We start from the raw sequence: 13,024 nt of genomic DNA on the forward strand, positions 1-13,024 counted from the left end.
TTGCTTTTGGTGTTTTAGACATGAAGTCCTTGCCCATGCCTATGTCCTGAATGGTACTACCTAGATTTTCTTCTAGGGTTTTTATGGTATTAGGTCTAACATTTAAGTCTCTAATCCATCTTGAATTAATCTTCGTATAAGGAGTAAGGAAAGGATCCAGTTTCAGCTTTCTACTTATGGCTAGCCAATTTTCCCAGCACCATTTATTAAATAGGGAATCCTTTCCCCATTTCTTGTTTTTCTCAGGTTTGTCAAAGATCTGATGGTTGTAGATGTGTGGCATTATTTCTGAAGGCTCCGTTCTGTTCCATTGGTCTATATCTCTGTTTTGGTACCAGTACCATGCTGTTTTGGTTACTGTAGCCTTGTAGTATAGTTTGAAGTCAGGTAGCGTGACGCCATATTAAAACATTCAGTTGCCATAATAACTCATTTGGAAGATGCTAAAATTATGCTTACTTTAAATATAAAAAAACTAAGGTATAAAGGTTTTAAGTTACTTGCCCATATCACAAAGTGTTTGATCCAGAATTTCAATCTAAGCACTTGACCCTAGAGTTTACAATTTTTATTTTTATGTCTACAATAATACAGCAATATTTATAATTTTTTGTATAAGAAATTCATGAATTTTTTTCTATGTAACTGGTTATTTCAAACTGCTTTTTCATGGTTCTACTGCACATCTTCATATAGAGATGCCTGAGTTTACCCATTTGAAAAGATAAAAATAAAACTAAAATGAAGTAGAAAATTTGTCAGATATTATTAATTTATTTGAAAGTGATATCAAACTTGCCTCTTAGAAAATGGTTTCATGTGCTATGTTTGTTACTTTGCAAAGAAAGAGCACTTCTGTCAACATCAGAGTGCTAATTTAATTTGGATACTACAAAGATATTAATGAGTTTGTAGACTGAAATAAATTTATGTCTAGGAGACTCATTAAAAGTAATTTGTTATTTTTTATCTTAATGAATTGTATTAATAGCAATAATTATATATCCTACAGTGCTATGATCAGATAGTTCATTTTTTCTATAAAATAATTTAAGAAAATACAGCAGATAAAAATGTTCATATCCATGCAAAATTTTTTTTTAGTACTATGTTGTGGTGTATATGCATGAAAATATATGGCCTTATATTGCCATTTGTAAAGTAAAGAATAAAAATGCCAGAATATGTTTTTTTCACCTACTGGCTTAGTCTTTCAAATTTTCAATAAAATCAAAAAATATATAATAACTAAAAATATTTTTCAGCAATATAGACAATTTTGCTCACAAATTTAATATTAAAAATTACTCCTAGATAAAATACAGACAAAATTAGCTTAAATAATTAAGAAATACAAAATATCTAAATAGAACTAAACACATAAGACTCTCAGAATGACTACAGTAGTTGTTACTCATGTCACACTAGATGAAAAAGCTAAGTATTCACATTTAGTGAGGAAAAATCTCAGTCTTGTAGAAATCTCTACAAGGTGCACAAGGAATCAGTGTATTTAGGATAGAATCTCATTGAAATACTTTAGTCTTACGTTTGCTTACATGACTGTGTAAAGGCGCAATGGGAGCCTTTTCAAGGTTTTTTGGTAATATGGGCAACTGTACTGTAAATTTTACTTTTGGCTTTATGCTAACTAACTTTATCAGCTTTGTCATTTGGGAAAAGTTGCTTTTAATGCAGAGTGAATTTTTCTGCCATGACTGCATTACCATGTATTACCTTCCCTACTGTCCGCCAGGCATTAACCTCATCTAAGGGTAAGGCAAATTAAAGGCAGTCATGGTGACAGAGAGGAAAGATGAAAAGCGGATTTCCGTTGATATCATTGATAAATTTCTAAATTTGTTGGTCCTGTCTCTAAATACCTTGTATGCAATGATTCATATATATACTATTTAATGAAAATTGCTTGGGGATTTTCTTTTAGTTGAACTCAGAACATCTGACTGTATGTATTGGTCTTTTATGCTTTCTTCTCTGGAAAGTTTCCTGATTGCCTGATCACACTGGCAATATTGTTTTTAAGATGCAGAAAGTTTATATCTACCATCTGAATTTTATAAACTGTAACATGAGGATTAAAATCTGTACTTCCATAACATTTTAATTTTTATTCTCAATACAACAAAATGTGCAGTATCAAGACATACTCTTTTATTTTTTGTACCTTCTTTCCCCTAATGTTTATTAAATGCCTACTTTGTTAGAGGAAAAAAAAAGCCTGTTTTTAATCTTTTAGCATTATACATTGCATAACCAAGTAAAATAATTAATGGAAGTTAAAGACTTTAGGTTAATCATTAAAAAAACTCCAAGTTTCCTAAATAAAATTCTAAACCTTGCCATTCAGCAGTCATAGATAGATTTATTATGGTTATTTTTGTAATTATGCATTTTTTCTCTAAACAACTTCTTATATTTAAAGATAGGGTCTATCTTTTTGCTCTTGTTCAAACTAACACCTACAGCTAGGAGATAAAAAGTCCAGAGCTTGATATATGTTTTATAATGTGAATACATTCCTACTTTAAATATATTTCCAAAGTTGTGTCGTATTTCTACAGAAAAGCGCAGCCCATCTTGGGACTCTGAAATTGGTCTGATTCCTTCATCAGAGAGATCTTTCGTATCGGGTTGACTGTGCACTCCAGAGACTGTCAACATCATTGATTCTTTGTTTTTTCCTGTGGGGACAAATGAATATGTAATCAGATGAAGCAGCCAGCCTACATCCTTTAGCTTGACCCTGATAATTGCACAGTTGAACAGATTTCTTCAAACTATATTCACTTGCTTTCATTTGTCAATAGAGCAAGAGAATAATAAATACTACAATACTGACTGTCTTTGTAAGACAGATTTCGGCAGCAAAATTTATGTACGGCTTCTTCATGTATGCCTTTGTGTTATAGAACAGCATCTAAACCCCCTATGAACAATATCAAAGTGTGAAAACAAAAAACTTGTTAAAACTGAAAATGTTGACACAGGAGAAGCCAAGAACAAAAAGGCATTAAGAAAACCTTTAAACTGTTGAAGAAAACAGAGATGAAGTAGAGTCACACGTGCTGAGTAAGCCTTCCACGTGGAGAAAAACGACTCTATAGGGAATGCATAATACTATTAAGGGTATTCATCCTAAAGTTGATATTTGCTGTTCTGTGATCCAACATTTATGCTTCAGAATTTTTACTGAGGCACCCAACTTTTAATTTGTGAAATAACATCTCCAACCCCCATTTCTACTTGAAAGTTTCTGTGGTATTGACTCAGCATATACTCCGTTAAGAACTCCCATTCTCCTACCCACAGAAATCAGTTCAGAGATGATCAGGAGACCCAATTTATGTCATGAAGCATTTGGAACATTTTACTAGGACATTGAAGAAAGTAGCTTTGTTAAGTTACTTGGATCTACCGGAGTATTGAAATAGATAGAGATAATTTTGGGACTTACAAGGGAAATGGCAAGACTGACAAGCCCAAAGGTAAAGCCCATACACACACACAAAGCAGCAGCCTTACCATATCGGAGAATAGGGAAGCCATACAGCTATCTTTATGGGGTTGAGTGAGGAGGTTCTTCTTCAAAACTACTCTCACAAAGAATCACAAGGTAGGTATTTCCCATGACTCTCAGCCCCATTGATGTCTGGGAATCAACCACAGTGTGCATCTAAGCAGGCAGTCATGAGTGCCAGAACAGGAGTTTGAGAGGGATGACATCACGTTTCTGCCTATCTAAGACATGAAGCCAGTGCAGCCCCCTCGAACACAGACATCAGTAAATTTCACCAGGAGTTCCCCATAGCCCAACCACCCTTGTCAAGGTTGGCGCCTACAATCACCATTTAGGTATTCATGGGCAAGCAAGGGGACCCAGCTCCACACAGAAGTGTACCCCTACCTCCCTGGAACAGGAAGCTCAGGGTACTAGACACTCCATTGTCCAGTCCATCACCTAAAACAACAGAAAGTACCTCATAGTAAACATAGTAAACAGAGAGTACCTCCTAGTAAAACATAGTAAACAAAGACCTCATGGTAAACTTGGCACTATGAGTAGCTCTCTTGTGTCACATCTGCTTGTGTCACAACTGGCTCTTACCCATAAGCGTCATCTGCTGGCCTATAGGTTGAACCCTATAGCCCAAAATAAAACCCATTAACAGAATTGCATAGGAATATCAAAGCAGAGCCAAAAGATCCAAACTCACATACTCTACAGTCACACTCTCTGGAAATGGAGAAAAGGGAAAGAAAAAAATAAAGAAAAAAAGAAAAAAAAATCCTGGCCACATGAGCATCATTTGAAAAATTAGAAGTGGCAACCTCTTCAGATGAGAAGGAGCTAGCATAAGAATTCTGGCAACATGAACAATCTGAATGTTGTGACAACACCAAAGGATCACGTCAACTCTCTAGGGTTGTACCCTAACTAAAATGGAAACTCAGAAATGACAGATAAATATTTCAAAATATGGATTAAAAGGAAGCTCAATGAGATCAAAGACAAGATTGAAAATCAATATTAAAAAAACCACAAAACAATTTAAGAAATAAAGGAAGAAATAAATATGCGTAGAAAAATCAATCAGAACTTTGGGAAATAAAACATTCACTTAAGGAATTTCAAAATAAAATTGAAAACTTTATCAATAGACTCAACCAAATAGAAGAAAGAATTTCAGAACTTGAAGGTTGTTTTTTCACACTAATCTGGTCAGAAAAAAACAAAGAAAAAAAATTTTAATGAACAAAACCTTCAAGGAATAAAGAATTAACCAAACCTATGAATTATTGGCATTCCTGAGAAAGATTTAAAAAGCCTGGAAAACATATTTGAGGGAATAATTTAAGAACATTTCCCTAATCTTGTTAGAGAGGTTCACATCCAGATACAAGAAATCCAGGGAATACTTGTGAGATACTCTAAGATGAATATCACCAAAGAATATAGTCACCAGACTACCCAAGGTCAATGCTAAAGAAAAAATCTTAAGGCAGCTAAAGAAAAGGGTCAAATCACCTACAAATGAAAACAGACTAAAAACAGACTTCTAAACAAAATTTTATAAGCCAAAAGATATTGGGGACCCACTTTTAGCCTCCTTAAAGAATAAAAAGCCAGCCAAGAATTTTATATCCAGACAATTTAAGCTTCATAAACTAAGGGAAATAAAGCCTTCCCCAGACAAGCAATGACTGAGAGAATTTGTCACTACTACCCTGGTTCTACAAGAAATGAAAGAGTTCCAAACATGGAAACAGAAGGGTTATACTTACCATTAGAAAAGGACACATAAGTACTAAGCTCACAGATCCTATAAGCAATGACACAACCAAAACTCCAAAACAAATAGCTAACAACCCTATGCTAGGAATAAAACCTCACAGATAAATTTTAACCTTTAATGTAAATGGCCTAAATACTCCACTTAAAAGATACACTGTGACAAATTGGATTAAAAAGACCGAACCACTTGCTCTCTACAAGACACTCACCTACGGGCTAAAGTCACATTCAGACACAAAGTAAAAGGGAAATAATAATAATAATAGAAAACAAAAGTGAGCAAGAATAGCCATTCTCCTATCATATAAAATGGACTTTAAACTAACAACCATACAAATAAAAAGAGGGCCTTATATAATAACAAAGAATTCAATGCAACAAGAAAATTTAACTATTCTCAATATATATGAACCCAATACTGGGGCACTCCGATTCACAAGAGAAATGACTAAACCTAAGAAAACAGATTGATAGCCATATGACAGTAGTGGGGGACTTCAACACCCCACTGATATCACTAGGCAGATCATCAAAGCAGAAAATCAGCAAAGGAATTCTGGAATTAAAATGGACTATAGACCAAATAGACCTAATATACATCTACAGGATATTTTATCTAACAACTATGGAATATAAATTTTTCTCATTTGCACAGGGGATATCCTCCAAAATCAACCATATGCCTGTTCATATGACAAGTCTCAATAAATTTAAAAAAAATTATATCATGTATCTTCTTGGACCACAATGGAATAAAATTAGAAATCAATACAAAGAGGAACTCCTAAAACTATACAGGTACATAGAAACAACTAACTCCTTAATGACTTTTGGGTAAACAACAAAATCAAGACAAAAATTAAAAAGATTATTTTAAATGAATGAAAATAGAGACAAAGATACCAAAACCTCTAGGATACAACAAGAGTAGTGCTAGGAAGAAAATGTATAGCATTAAATGCCTACATCAAAAAGATAGGTCTCAAATTAACAATGTACCATCATGGCTCAAGGAACTAGAAAAATAAAAGCAAACCAAACCCAAATCTAGCAGTGGAAATATAGATCAGAGCAAAACCAAATGAGATTGAGACCAAAAAATGACACAAAATGTCAATGTAATAAAAGGTTGATTTTTTGAAAAGATAAACAAAACTTCCAGACTGACAGTTAGACTAAGAAAAAAGGAAAGACGATTGTAATAAGTACAGTCAGAAATGATAAAAGTGACATCACAGCTTATATCAGAGAAACAGAAGATTGTCAGAGAATACCATTAATATCTCTATGAGGACCAACTAGAAAACCTAGAGAAAAAGAAACCCTAAACATATCAATAATGAGAAATAAAATCAAATCATTAATTTAAAAATCTTCCAACAAAAAATCCCAGTATAAGATGAATTCACAGTAGAATTTGCACAGACATGCAAAGACAAGCTGTTACCAATCCTACTTAAACTATTCCAAAATATCAAGAAGAAATCCCTTCCTAACTCATTCTATGAATCCAGTATCACTCTGATACAAAATTAGCCAAGAACACAACAAAAAAGGAAACTACAGATCAATATCCATTACAAACATAGACGCAAAAAAATTCAACTAAATACAAGCAAACAAAATTAAACAGCACATCCCAAAGATAATTGACCATAATCAAGTGGGCTCTATTCCAGGGATTCAAGGATGGTTCAACATATGCAAATCAATGAATATAATCCATCACCCGAACAGAATTAAGAACGAAAACCTATGGTCATCTCAATAGATGCAGAAAAAGCATTACATAATATCCAACATCCCTTTTATGGTAAGAACCCTCAACAAAGTTGTCATAGTTAAAATGTATCTTAAAATAGTAGGAAACATATATGACAAGCCCACAGCCAACATCATACTGAATGGGGAAAAGTGGACACCATTTTCTCTAAGAACTGGAAAAAAAGATAAAGATGTCCACTCTCACCACTACAAATCAACACAGAACTAGAAGTTCTAGCCAGAGCTCTCAGGCAAGAAAAATATATAAAAGACATTTGAACTGAAAAAAAATGAAAGTCAAATTATCTCTGTTTGCTGATGACATACCATGAAAACTTTAAAGACTCCTCTAGAAGACTCTTAGACCTGATTATCAACTTTACTAAAGTCTCTGAATTCTGAATCAGTGTAGAAAAAATAGTGGCATGTCTAAACCCTGATAACATTCAAGCCAGAATAAAATTAAGAATTCAATTTTATTTACAATAGCCACAGGGGGGAAAAAAAAAAAAAAAAACACCTAGGAATACATTTTACCAATGAGGTGAAAGGTAACTACAAGAATTATAAAACTCGGATGAAAGAAATTGTAGATGACACAAATAAATGGAAATACATTTCATGATCATTAATTGGAAGAATCAATATTGTTAAAATGCCCACTGTGTCCAAAGCAATCTATGTATTTAATGTCATTCATATTAAATTACAAACACTATTTTTACAGAATTAAAAAAAAATTCTAAAGTTCATGGACAACATAAAAAAATTTACATATTATGCCTCTGAGAAAAAAAAAAAAAATCATTTCCAGAATCTGCAAAGAACTCAAACAACTCAACAAGAAATGAACAGTCTCATTAAAAAGTGGACAAAGGAAAGGAACAGATATTTCTCCAAAGAAGAAATACAAGAAACACATAAAAAACTTTTAACATGACTAATTATTAGATAAATTCAAATTAAAACCACACAGACATCAAGATATACCCAACAGAATGACTTTTATTCAAAAGTCCAAAAACAATGGTTGTTCACGTGCATGTAGAAAAACAGGAATGTTCATACAGTGTTGTTGTGAATATAAATTAGTTCAACCTTGATGGAAAACATTATGTAAATATCTTAGCGAATTAAAAATAGAATTTTCTTTCTCTTTTTCATTTATTTATTTATTTCTTCTTTAAAAAAGAGGGGGGGGTACATGTTTAGAATATGCAGGTTTGTTACATAGGCATATATCATGGGACATGGCGGTTTGCTGCACCAGAGCTATCTTTTGACCCATCAATCCCACTACGGTATGTCCACCTAGAGAGAAAAGAAGATCATTCTATTAAGAAGACTCCTGAACTTGTTTGTTTATTGTAGCACTATTTACAATAGCAAAGTCATGGAAACGATCTAAGTGTTAACCAACAGTTCATTGGATAAATAAAATATGGTACACCATGAAATGCTATACAGTGATCAGAAAGAATAAAATCATATTTTTTGCAGCAATGTTGGTGAAGCTGGAGGCCATTATCCTAAGTGAACTAAGACAGAAGCAGAAAATCAAATGTCACATGCTCTTACTTAGAAGTGAGAGCAAAGGGTACATATGAACATAAAGATGAAAAAATTAGACTCTGGATACTCTAAAGGGAGAAGAGTTGAAAGTGGGTGAGGGTCAAAAAATTAACTACTAGGTATAATGTCCAATATTTGGGTGATGAGCACACTAGAGGCCAAACCCCCACCATTATTCATCTAATGCTCATGTAACAAATAAGTACATGTACCCCCTAGATTTAAAATTAAAAAAAAAAAAAAATAGAAAACCTACCAATAATGAGGAAGGAAATTGAATCAGTAATACAAAGTCTCCCATCAAAGAAAAGCCCAGGATCAGGTACCTTCAGTGCTGAATTCTACCAAATATTTAAAGAAGAATCAGTACCAATATTCTTAGTCTATTTTGTATTGTTATATCAGAACACCCAAGGCGGAGGACTTTATAATGAATAGAGATTTATTTAGCTCTTTGTTCTCAGAGTTGTAAAAAAAGCATGGCACAGGGATCTTCTTGCTTCTGGCAAAGGCTCTTGTGCTGAATCCAAATGCAATGTAGAAGGTCAATGGGGAAGAATTTGTGAAGAGGCGGAAAACCCATGGGACATCTGGCTTTAAAACATTTCACTCTCTCAGAGGAATCAATTTATTCTCCCAAGAACCAATCCAGTCTCGTGAGAGCAAGAAGTCACACACTATTGTGAAAACAGCACCAGGCCATTGATGAGGAATTTGCCTCCATGGCCCAAACAATCCCCACTAAGTCCCACCTCCCAATACCATCAAACTAGGAATCAAATTTTAACATGAGACTTGCTGAGAACAAACTATACCCAAATCACAGTATCAAACCTTCTCAAATTCATCTCAAAATTTTAGAAATTGGTATAACTATTACTATGATACCATATAATCATATTATATATGCAGAAAGAGCATTTTTACAAAATCCAATATTCTTTCATGATGAAAACTCACAACAAATTACATATAGAAAGAATGTAGGTCAACACAATATATGGCACGCTCATACCTGACACTATACTTAATTCTCTGAAGTTGACAGTTTTTCTCCAAAACCAGGAAAAAGACAAAGATGCCTATTTGCATCACTTCTATTCAATTTAGTATTCAAATCTGAGCCAGAGTAATTAGGGAAATAAAGAAACAAAAGGCATTGAAATTAGAAAAGAAGTAAAATTGTCCCTATTTACAAATAATATAAACTTATATTTAGAAAGCCCCATGTTTGCCTACAAAACTGTTGAAAACTAATAGGGGAATTCAGTTAAGATGCAGAATGAAAAATCAATAAACAAATTAATGGCATTTCTATAAACTTAACAATTAACATCTGAAATAAAACACCTAAGACAATAATGCTATTCAGAATAATTATGAAAGTTATAATATATTTAGGAATGAATGTAACCAAGGAGGTGAAAGAGCTGTATAAAAGGGGTTTTCTTCAACTTGAGGAGAGGAGAGAGAAAAGGAAAGAGGACTTTGACTTACAACTTGGATACCAGCTCAGCCACAGTAGGATAGAGCATGAGGCAGAGTTGTGAGGCCACAATTTTAGGCCCTAGCTCCTAGATGACATTTCTAGATACACCCTGGGCAGGAAGAAAATCCCCTGTCTCGAAGGGAAGGACCAGTCCTGGCAGGATTCATCAACTGCTGACTATGGAGTCTTTGGGGCCCTGAATAATCAGCAGCAGTAACCAGATGGCGCATGCCAGGTGTCTTGGTTGAGATTCTAAGATATGCAGGCTTCAGTTGTGACCTAGCACATTCACAGCTGTGGTGGCAAAGGAGACAGATGTGTTCTGATTCAGAAAAGCAGAGGGAAGACTGAAAGAGACTTTATCTTCCAGCTTAGGTACCAGCTCAGCCAGTGGGGAAGAGAACCAAGTGGGCTCTTGGGGTTTCTGATTCCAGGCCTTAGCTCTTGGAAGGCATTTCTGGACCTACTGTGGGCCAGAAGGGAGTATATGGCTATGAAGGCTGCATCTCAGGCCTGGAAGCATTCAACATGAGCTGACTAAAGAGTCCTTGGGCATTAAGTGAACATCGGTCATATCCTGGCACTAGTTGCCATGGACCCGCTGTTGTGGTGGACATGATGAGAGACTCCTCTGCCTGGAAAATGGAGAGGCAAGAGTGGGAAAGACTTTGCTTTGTGGTTTCAGTGTTAGCACAGCCACAGTAAAATAGGGCACTAGTACATTTCTAAGTTTTCACCTCCAGATCTGGCTGCTACACAGTAACTCTGCACCTCCCTGAAGCCCACAAGAAATTGCTGCTCTTCAGGCAATTCACAAGCCTGTCTGGCTTTGCAACTTGCTGACTGTAGAGCCCTAGGTTCCTCAGTAAACACAGGTAGTAGCAAGATAGCGATTACAGTGGGCCTTGTGCAAAATTCAATGCTATGCTCACTTCATGTATGACGCAGCAAAATCCCAGTGGTGGTGGCCACAGGGTTGCTTGTGTCACTTCTCTCCCAGCACCAGGCAGTTTTGAACAAAGAAGGAGAGAAACTCCACTTGCTTGGGAGAAAGTAAGGAGAAAAAAGCAATAGTCTCTGCCTGGTAAACAAGACAATTCTTCTGAATATTTTCCAAGAGTGCCAAGGTGGAAGAATACAAGTCTGCAAGAATCACAGCATTACTGGGCTTGGAGTGGTCCCTAACGCAGATGGGGCAGCAATGATGAAAAACTGAGAACACTCAAGTCCTTTTGAAGACTTGGAAAGACGTCTTAGGAAGAATGGCTACAAATAGCCCACACTGTGAAGACTACAATAAATAACTAACTCTTCAATTCCCAGACACGGATGAACACCCACAAGAATCAAGGCCATGCAGGAAAATGTGACCTCACCAAATGAACAAAATAAGGCATTAGGTCATTAGGTACCAATCCTGGAGAGACAGAAATATGTAACCTTTCAGATAGATAATACAAAACAGCTATTTTGAGAAAAGTCAAAGAAATTTTAGATAACACAGAGAATGAATTCAGAATCCTATCAGATTAATTTGACAAAGAAATTAAAATAATTTAAAAGAATCAAGCATAAATTCTGGAGCTGAAAAATGCAATTGACATACTGAAGAATGCATCAGAGTCTCTTCGCAGCAGAACTGATCAAGCAGAAGAAATTACTGAGCTTGAAGACAGGATATCTGGAAATACACAGTCAGAGAAAATAATAGAAAAAATAATAAAAAGAATGAAGCATGCCAACGAGATTTAGAAAATAGCCTCTAAAGGATGAATCTAATATTATAGCGTTTAATGAGGAGGTAGAGAGAGAGAGATGGGGCAGAAAGTTTATTCACAGTGATAAAAATAATAAAAAGAATGAAACATGCCAACAAGATTTAGAAAATAGCCTCTAAAGGATGAATCTAAGTATTATAGGGTTTAACGAAGAAGTAGAGAGAGAGAGATGGGGCAGAAAGTTTATTCACAGTGATAATAACAGAGAACTTCCCAAACCTGGAGAAAAATATTAACATTCAAGTGTAAGAAGGTTACAGAACACCTAGTAGATTTAACCCAAAGAAGTCTATCTCAAGGCATTTAATAATAAAACTCCCAAAGGATCCTAACAGCAGCATGATAAAAGAAAAATAACAACATTCAATGGAGCTCCAATATATCTGGCAGTAGACATTCTAGTGGAAACCTTACAGGCCAAGAGAGAATGTCATAACATATTTAAAGTGCTTAAGGTAAAGAATTTTCACCCAAGAAGAATATATCTGGTGAAAATATTCTTCAAATATGAAGGAGAAATAAAGACTTTCCCAGGCAAATAACATCTGAGGAATTTCATCAACACTATACCTGTCCTACAGGAAATGACCAAAGCAGTTGTTCAATCTGAGAAAAAAGAAAGGATATTAACGAGCAAGAAGAAATTGTCTGAAAGTACAACTCACTGGTAAGCTTGTGAGCTTCAGGTTAGGGTTAGGGTTAGGGGCAGGATTAGGGTTACAATAAACACACTGCAATTGTGGTGGGTAAACTACACATATCATAAGTATGAAGACGAAAATGTAAACTGATAAAAATAATACCTACAATAATTTTTAAGAGATAAACCATGCAATTAGATATAAATATAAACAGTAAAACATTAAAAAGTGAGGAGACAACATTAAAGTGTAGAGTTTTTAACAGTTTTCTTTTGGCTTGTTAGTTTGTTTATACAATCAGTGTTAAATTTGTATCAGTTTAAAATAATGGGTCATAAGAGATTCTTTGCAAGACTCATGGTCATCTCAAATCTAAAATATACAGTGCATACACAAAAAATAAGAAGCAAGAAATTAAAACAGCCCACCAGAGAAAATCACCTTCATTATAAGGACAACAGAAAGG

This window comes from Piliocolobus tephrosceles, chromosome 15 (genome assembly GCF_002776525.5).
Source record: "Piliocolobus tephrosceles isolate RC106 chromosome 15, ASM277652v3, whole genome shotgun sequence".
NCBI classification, from domain to species: Eukaryota; Metazoa; Chordata; class Mammalia; order Primates; family Cercopithecidae; genus Piliocolobus; species Piliocolobus tephrosceles.